General features: G+C 35.2%; 1 pseudogene; it reads right to left on the bottom strand.

Annotated features, from left to right (window-relative positions):
- Positions 1 to 741: 741 nt before the first annotated feature.
- On the bottom strand, positions 742 to 9,442 carry LOC142618514 (TMV resistance protein N-like; annotated as a pseudogene).
- Between the last annotated feature and the right edge of the window lie 383 nt (positions 9,443 to 9,825).

The raw sequence follows: 9,825 nt of genomic DNA on the forward strand, positions 1-9,825 counted from the left end.
TAAACAAAACTAAATATTGGTTGTTGATGGGAACATCAAACATGCATGTGGAAGTCATGTGCATAGATTATTAGTAAGCAAGTGCCCTACCCCTCAAGTTGCTATTTGTTAAAAGTATATGTTTCAATTTTGGTGGGGATAGATTCTACTGTTAGAAAGCTGCTTTATTATTTATTGGGACACCATTTGTAAACTAAAATTATCTTAAAAGGGCTGATAGACTAAAACATATACAATAACAATAATGATCTGTTTGGATTGAAGGGGAGAGAGGGGAAGTAGAGTAGAGTAAAGTAAATTTAGCCCAAAATTGGCATATTTTCAGGCAATTTTACTCTACTCCCCTCAACTCTCCTTCCTTCCCCCTCTATCCAAAACGGGTCCTAAAGTCTTAGTCCCAAAATATATACGAATATAATAAATAAATAAAATAGAGGCTGTGAATATTAATTAAGATTGCTTCTTGCTGTGTGCCACGTAGTATTCGTTCTCTCTCTCTCTCTCTCTCTCTCTCTCTCTCTCTCCTCTTCAAAATCGATTCAAATCATCAGCATACTGGTTGCTTCAATAAAATGGTTGTGTTCACATGACCACTTATAAAGACAATGGTGATGGAAATTGAGTAGATGCAGTGCCAATATGTGAGTTGGTCTCAATGATTATGGAGGCAGCAGCAGCACTATTAGTGGATGATATGAATAAGTACTTTGAACAAAATAAAAGGGGTGGTATCAAACCAATCATAAAGCATGGAGACAACTTATGTTAGAAATATGTCCGACACAGACAACTTGGAATACCAACAAATATGCAGCATATGCCCATGCTATGTTTGATAGATTGTTTTTTTTTTTCTTTTCTTTTATATTAATCAGTAACCATATTATTTCAAAACAAACAGTGTTACACAACGACCCAAGGTACTACGACAGCAGCAAGCACAGACAACCTAAAATGGCCTTTTACACACAAAAGCAGGGTTAATGCCCCATTTACAACACAATATTCTGTTAAGGACTGAGTCAACTGCTCTACTTTTTCTCTCCACTCTGACTTTGATATATCCCTCTTGATATCCTTAACATTCTGCTCCTCAGTTTTTATCTTCCTTGAGTGGATGATAGCATTCCCTAGTTGCCATAGATAATACACGGCAATCCACCTTGCCACAAGAGGTGGTGATTGTGATCAAGGGAAATTTTCATTCATGCAAAAAGCATCATTTATGATACTTGAAGGTATTTTCTAGCAACAAAAACTTGGGTTCTACCCTCGGCAGTTGATACCATTTCTTCCTATTGAAAACAATTAGTAAATGTTTTGTAAGCCAAGCGAATAATAGACAGCTTTTTCTCATGAACTTATAGTAAAATACAATTTCAATTAGATCATCCCACGAAGCTACAAAATTATCTAGGGAGAAAAATGCCAAGGCAAAAGCCAACTTCGTACCCCATGGAGTAAATAAGTATTAGTGCATTAACATTATCATCATCTTAGCCAAACTGTTGTAGCTGTACAATTCAAGCCTTTTATTCCATGGTTCTTACTCAATTTGGGAAATCTATGAGAATTCTCCACTTAGACAATGGAGGGTGCTCGTAGATCAGGCTTTGTGAAAGTATTTCATAGACATTTAATTCTTCATCAATCAGACCTCATGTGAAAATAACTCTACAAGACTGAGTTTAAGAATGGAAAATAGACATCTATACCCTGAGGTTTGAATTGTCACAGGAGGTCTCTCAAAGAGAACGTGTAGGTGAAAATTGGAGTTTTCCTGATACTCCCATGGGAAAAATAGCAATCTATGCTCTGAGCTTTAAATAGTCACAGGAGGTCTAACAAAGAGAATGTGTAGATGTCAATAAAGGCTATCAAGTTAGAATTGGAGTTTTTCTTGAAACTCCCACAGAATGTCAAGCAATAAAAAACTTACAAATTCTGTTGCGATAGGCCATTTTTCCATGAGATGAAGAAACATTTCAATGTATATGATCAACACTTGATACAGGGTTTCAGCATAGAAACATACTAAGCTTATACTCTTGGGCTCAATAGATTCACATTTTAAGCAGGCCAGTGTAGACATAATTTGTCCAATCTATTGTAAAGGGCAGGTGAGTTTTCTAGCCAAGAGCAGTGCACTCGCTGGTAAGATGCTCCATGGGGATTATATGCGTTCATAGGTCGTGGTACTATTTTGGTATTTTGTACTGCATTTTTCTTTCTAAATTGTGTTTATTATTGTATCAATAATGGAGGAACACTCATGGCTAGCTTTTTCTTTAGCATTATATGTTTTATACTCTCTTTTGAATGAACTCACTGTCATTGACATAGTATATAATAATATTAAAAAACAATAAGAGAAAGTTATCTGGTAAGAGGCAACTTAATTGATCTTTGTAACAAATTGGTCATGATAGATACCGATGAGTCGACTTCAAGAGAATGAATGGTGAATTTTATAAGTTAACATGGGGTATTCTGGTTGTTCCACCAAAATTACTACATTTGAAAGACACTCAAGAGCTCCTCACAAATATAACATCAACATACTGAAAGTGAAGACATTAGGCAACACTTCATCCACGTAGATATAAGTCTTAACACTTGGTCACAAGGACCAAGCAACATAATTTACAATTATTTGAAGTTCAACCAAATACTCACAAGGACCAAGCATATAATTGCTGTCTCATTTTTTTCCCCTGTAGAGAAGTATATCACAAGACAATGGAAACATAAAAATGAAAAACCAAAGATTTGAAACAAAATACAGAAGGTAACAACAAGTGGGTAATACATGTAAAGTAAGAATTCTTTTAAGCTAGGAACAGAACTTGCCTTTGGGGTAGTAACTCGAACCACAAGTGTCATTCCATTAAGGGTATGTTGAGCCACAAGCATTTTTTGAGTCGGACAGCATGAATATTAGATAATTTAATTGGAAAGAATGTCCACTTGCTCAACCTACCTTGATTAAATATAATTGTCTAACAGCTTAATACCTAAGAATTTTCTGAAGCTTAATCTAACATAGCCAAATCCACAAGAAGGTCGCCAATTAGTCACTAAGCTGTAGAAACCCACCATGCATATACAGTTTAATGTGGAAACACAATGAATGTATACCATCTAAGGCCTGATAGGATTAACATTTAACTCTAAAGTGATCTCAATGATTGCTCATCAAACCAATGCATGTAAATATCAGTCTCCTGATGAGTGAGGGAGGTAGAAACTTTAGGTAATCATGACCAATAGACAACTGGGAACTATATTTGTATGGAAGAATTTTACCAATACTATGTAATTTTAAGTTGTTGCAGGCTAGCAGGGTGAAATATTATAGAAAGTTACGGCACCTAACAAAAACTAAGAAAATTCATAATCCAGCTAGGCTCAGAAATAATGAACAAGAGAATGCCACATGCATGGCAAACCAAAAGGTATATCACATGGCATTCTAATTGAGTATGTTCAGTACTCATTGGGTCATCATCATATTTATTAATTCTTAGTACTTGTTAAAAAGACCTAGATAAATTTGGGCCCTAAGCAACTTCTAATGATGAAAACTATTATACCGAATATTTAGAGGCTACCATCCCACACATAGCTGACAGCAAAATCCTTTTGCAAGTCCATCAAGCTAAGGGGCAAGTTTTGTTGCTGGATTAACAATCAAACAACCTTAGGCCCTATTTAAGAAAAGAAATGCCAAGGAACTAAAAGAAAAAAGCAATATATAGCCACAAAAAAGTTCCATGAGAGAAGAGAGAAGGAAGATGGTGACTTACAAAAAGATCGAGAGAAAAATATTGTATCATCCTTGCAGATTTATCAAATCTATCAATTTTATTGGGATTTCTCTTCCTCACAATTAGAGTCACCTTCTTGTGTGCTTGAGTTCCCAATCCAATTTGCCAAATGTGGAATGAATCTTTCAATTAGATTAGGGAGCCGTATCCTCTTTGGGTGTGGTATGTCTACTTCACTATCGGTAGCTTCTCCACTAGGTCCAGCCTCATCCCCATCAAAGTCATCACGACTACGCTTAATTTTTGTATCTTTCGCTGAATAATCAAGATCATCCTCATAAGGACTGATGCTGCACCTGCTGCTCCCAGCCATAGTTTGTTTGAGATCTTCAATGTCTTGCTTGTATACCAAACGGGCCCCACATTTCGTCACCTCCAAGCCTGGACCTTCAGTTTCAATTTGAACATCAATCTGACTAATTCCATTAGCATCAATTTGACTCAATTCGTTGCCTGATTTCCCTTGGAAATTCTCAAAGGGAAAATATTTCAACCAAAGGTGAGATGAACCAATCTTACCAGATTGTTCGTGAAAAATAATGCCATGGCTATCAGAAATTTCAGATCCTATAACATTATAGGAAAAATGAAGATAATGTGTAAATCCCCAAGGGGTTGTGGGAAGTGGACGATGCTTGCGGAATATAAAAACAGCACACACAACGATTCCCATAAAACTTAAAGGCCCTTGCAAATTAAGTGAAGTCCCCACACTTTGATGGCTAAACCATTTCGGAATTTCACTTCCAGGAATAAGAAAATATTCATAACCCAAATACGCTCCCTGAAACATACAAATCAAGATGTTTAGAACTTAATGAGAGAGAGAGAGAGAGAGAGAGAGAGAGTCACCTGAATGTAACGTCTTAGCATTGTTAAGAACATATCATTGTAACCTTGATTGTTGATCAATTTCATGCAGTTACATAAAGAGAGACAAGGACGAAAATCATCTTCTGGTCTTATGGGTAATGTTTCCAATGACATACAACCATCAGCATTAATATACTTAATATTCAATGGAAGCTCGGGCAACAATCGAAGATCCTTGCAACCACACAAATGAAGAGTTTTCAGATGAGATAGTTGAATGATATTTTTAGGAAGACTAGCGAAATTATTTCCCTTTAGCTGTAAAAAAGTTAAAGAGGACAAACAGCCAATAACATCAGGGACTGCCCGAAGATTGCAATAGCTTAGATTAAGATCTCTCAAAGAGGATAAGCTTGATAAAGTATGCATTAACATGCCCATGGCATCTGGACTCCTTTGAAATAAAGGAAAATTGAGGAGCTTATTGGATGGTTTAGATAATAGAAAATCACATCCACTAAAAGATAGATTTTTGAGATTTTTTAAGAGAATGATGGATGAAGGTAGCCCTCGTATACCAGTTCCACTCACATTTAACACCTCTAGGCCCTCAACATTTCCCAAGTTCTCTGGCAATTTGTCAAGTCTTGAACAACCAGATAAATTGAGAGTTTTTAGAGACATCAAACTACACATTGCATTAGGAAGACTTGAAAGGTTTTTGCACTCTCTTAGATCCAATTTTGTAAGGTTGGTTAAATGTTCCAATAATAATGGTAGATCTTTTATAATAGTCTCACTTAAACAAAGTTCTGACAAACGTGACATATTTCCCGTAATCTCCGGAAATTTCTTTAGCCTTGAACAACCACCAAGATCAATAATTTCAAGAGCTTCCAAGTTGATCTTGTGAGGAAGGCTTTTGAGACTCTTGCAACCATTCAAATCCAAGCGAATAAGTTCTTTGAGATCTCCAAGAGATGCACGAATCATATATAGCCTTGTACAACGTCGAAGAATTAGTTGCTTAAGATTTGGGACTCCACTAAGGTCCGGGATCTCAATCAAATTTTGAGAGTCACTCAAGTCAATGAGTTTTAACTCGTTTAAAATCTGTTATAAACCAATAAATAATTAAACAAACTAAAGCCCTCATGAAAATGAAAGAAATACACATTTGCATAAGTAAAAATCTTACCATGATTCCTTTCCATAGTTTTTTGATGCCGCTGCAATGCATTCTCAATTCAACAAGTTTGTTTGGCTGGAAATTGGTCGGCATAGATTTTAAGGGATATCCATGCCAATCTATAGCACATAACTCATTAGAAAGATAATTGAGGCCTTGTGGAAGTTGGATATGACCTCTATTAAGGCCTTGTGGAGGTTGCACATTATTAATTTTAAGCAATCTCAAATTTTTCATCTTTGAGAAGGCTTTAGCACTCAAGTGTTCCTTTGCTTCAATAGGCATGTTTAGCATTATGCCTTCAACAACCTCTGTTCCCTAATGAAAAGAACAATGAAATTAGAGTAATTGGCAAATCTTTAGAATAAATCATAAGAATATATAAACTTCTATAAGTTTAGGTCTAGAATAAACAACTTACAGTATCATTTTTCAATATATGAAGAACATCCTCACAAAGCCATAACCTACTTCGACGACCAAGCTCTTCAGGGGATTCACGACGAACAATTTCTTGACCCATTTCTTGTAGCAAATCATGCATCAACAAAGTTCCCTCTCTATTAATGGTTATGAGCGATTTGTCCATAAGAACATCAATATTGTAGTCTGGATAGTATCCAAAACTTTTTAGTATATCTCTTATGCAATTTTTGTTCTCTCCTTTGAAAAAACATGCAATATCCAAAAACAAATCTTTTTGGGTATCCATCAAACAATCAAAACTTATTTGAAGTATATTTACAATGTTACTATCAGGTTCTTGTTTTAGTTTATATAAGGTACTTTTCCATTCATCTATTCTTTTTTCAAACAATAAAGAACCTAAAACTTTAAGAGCCAAAGGAAGGCCATTGGCATAATTCACCAAGTCTTTAGACAAATCCACATAATTTTCTTCAGGATAGGGTTTCTTGAAAGCTCTCCAACTAAAAAGCCGCAAAGCATCGTTGTTATTCAATCCCTTGACTGTATATATATCATCCATACCACGTCTTCTCAACAAGTGGCTATCTCTACTTGTTACAATTATTCTACTCCCTGAACCAAACCAATCATGGTTCCCAACTAATGCTTCTAGTTGTTCTTCTCCATCCACATCATCAAGAACAATAAGAACCTTTTTATTACGTAGTCTATTCCCTATAACATTGATCCCCTCAAAAACATTCGATATATTTTTTCTACTTCCCTTAAGGATGTTAGAAAGAAGTTGTTCTTGTAAAGAAACTAGATGATGATTTATAGTTTTTTCTCTTACATCAGCTATAAAGCTGCTAGCTTCAAAGCCGCCTGAAATTCTTTCATAAATTTCTAGTGCAAGAGTTGTCTTACCCATTCCACCCATCCCGCAAATCCCAACAAAGCGAACACCACCCGACCCTTCAACTAAATATAAATCCAACATTTCCATCACACGGGATTCTATTCCAACAAGTTCCTTGGAAATGGTACTTTGAAATATAAGATTCAATTCACTAGATATCCTTTCAAGGATCTCTTGGATAATTTTTGATTCATGCCTGCAAAGAAGGTAGCAAAACAAGAACTTTGATGACTGTATAATATATAGCATAAACACAGGAGACTGAACATTCAAAATACAAACTTAGATTCATTTAACAAAAGGGGAATCCAAAAAGTGCATAATATAGCATCGTAATTGAGGTTTGATTTGTTTGTCACATTGGACAGTCTGTGAGAACCATGTGCAGAAAAATAGAGAAAAAGCCACCCAATAAAGAACCAATTCATCTTCTGGATCTACAGTGGAACAGACTTCTAGGCTGCACTCATGACATTAGTCCTAAATCTGACAACAAAAAATGGCAATCATTTTGCAATGTGCAGGACCTTAGTGCAGTAGGAATCCATTTGAAGTCAAAAAATAGTAGTTGCTAGGGAGAGAGAAACTTCACCAGAAATTGGACCTTCTATGGCAATGTTAGCAGCCTTATCGGTGCGTCTCCTTCTAATTGTAATAGTTTAATGAGTTAATAGTGTTCCTAATTTTTTTTTATAAGCTGATAGTTAGAGTGTGACAAATTTTAATGTCATTTTTGGTAGTTTCTCAGATTTTAATTTTCATACTCCTTTTTTCTATTTCTTTAATCTTCACAATAAGAAAAAAGATATAACAGATAGACCAGTTGAAGTATTTAATTATTTACTATATATTTATGCTTCTGGCCTATTCATTTTCCCAGAACATTTTAACTGCTCAAAGAAGAAATTCTACAAGAAATAAAAATTAGATGAAAATGCGGTGTTATTGTGCTCTTTATTTTTTTGTGATTGAGTTTTTTTTTTTTTTTTTGAATATCCATGCTTGATATTGCTATATTGTTAATTGGCTAATGATGTACACCATTGGGCTATAAATAGATAGATTAGCTAAAAATTTGAATTAGCCTTAATTACAACTTGGGGTCTAAATCATTACCACAATTAAAATTTGGTTATTGCAAGAAAGAAAGGCAAAGAAGAGGAGGATGTAGTGAGAAATAAATTGTGTCTGACATGGCATTTTTCTAACCTTTATATCATTTATTTGCCGTGTGTCATCCATCAAAATAAAAATTGGACAGAATGGGAGGGTTTTAAACAGTAGGCGAGCCAAACGCAAAATGATATAGGTATGACCATATGAGAAATCTACTATGAATAGAAGTATATATGGGATTAGAACTTGCATAATTCCCTAAGTCAAAGTGAAACTTGAGCTTATAATTCCCTAAGTCATAATATACATACAAGGGACAAGCAGAAATTTTCTCTAATTAATCAGATTAGAAAAGGCAAATAAAATTTGCCATGTTTTTCCACGGGAAAGTCAGCAAAGCTTTTAGTGTAGAAAAGTTACCATATTGATAATAATGTGAACAAAAAGTAGTCTAGCAAAAGACAAATGTTACCCATCATGTAAATCCCATCCAGAGATATCGCCCACTTCTTTCAAAGCAGATTTCCATGCTCGTACATCCTCTTTGTTAATCTTGGGATCTTTTTCATGCTTCTCAAAGGCTTCAGCAAGAGTACCCGTTTGGTTCCGTACATCGGAGGGATCAACATGGTAAAAGATGGGCAAAACTCGTCAACTTGGTCTCTTCTATGCATTCAACAATCTTAGCTAGTTGAATCAAACACCACCTTGAAGAAGCATAGTTTGTTGAGAGAATGATGATTGCATACTTGGACTCTTCTATTGTTTTCAAGAGCTGCGAAGAAATATACTTTCCTTGCTCAAGTATCTCATCATCATCCCTGAAGGTGATAATACCCTTTTGTCTCAAAGCAATATAGAGATGGTCTGTAAAATTCTTGCAGGTGTCAACTCTGCAAAAACTAAGGAACACATCGTATTTCAAAGAAGAAGAAGAAGAAGAAGAAGAGGAGGAGGAGGAAGCTGTTTGAGTGGACATAGAAGGATATGGAAGAAATTAGATCAATGACCAAAAATTTCAGTCACTGAAAAAAAGAAACAAGAAATAGATTTCGGTGTGTAAACTGAAAAGCTGTTGACGGGAAAATCTTAGAAGATGAAAGCAAGTGAGGTTGAAAATTGAGAATTGGGTTAGCTTAGCGTTGAGCTGCAAAGAAAGGGAAGATATGTGTATATATGTGTGAAGCTCCCTCCTGAAAACTTGAACCACAACCCTTGCCCCCCATAGTCCCATACTCCACAAGTATTTATACTTGTACAGTGACCACCGCACCAAGGGGGAGCGGTGGTCACACATGAACACTTAAATAAACCAAGTCACATAAGTCTATTTATGAATGCATCCTCTTCTTTTGAGAAAATTCAGATCTGCCTTGTTATAAAAAAAATATGATTTGGTTTAGAAAAATCAGATTTGTTTTTGTATACGAAAAAAAAAAAAAAGTTTTTGGTAAAGAAAAGCTAAATATGTTTTTTATTAAATAAAACAAAGTCTTTTGGTTTTAAAAAATCAGATTTGTTTTTGAGAACTAGAAAAAATTGGTTTTTGGCTT

Source organism: Castanea sativa, chromosome 12 (genome assembly GCF_040712315.1).
Source record: "Castanea sativa cultivar Marrone di Chiusa Pesio chromosome 12, ASM4071231v1".
NCBI lineage: Eukaryota > Viridiplantae > Streptophyta > Magnoliopsida > Fagales > Fagaceae > Castanea > Castanea sativa.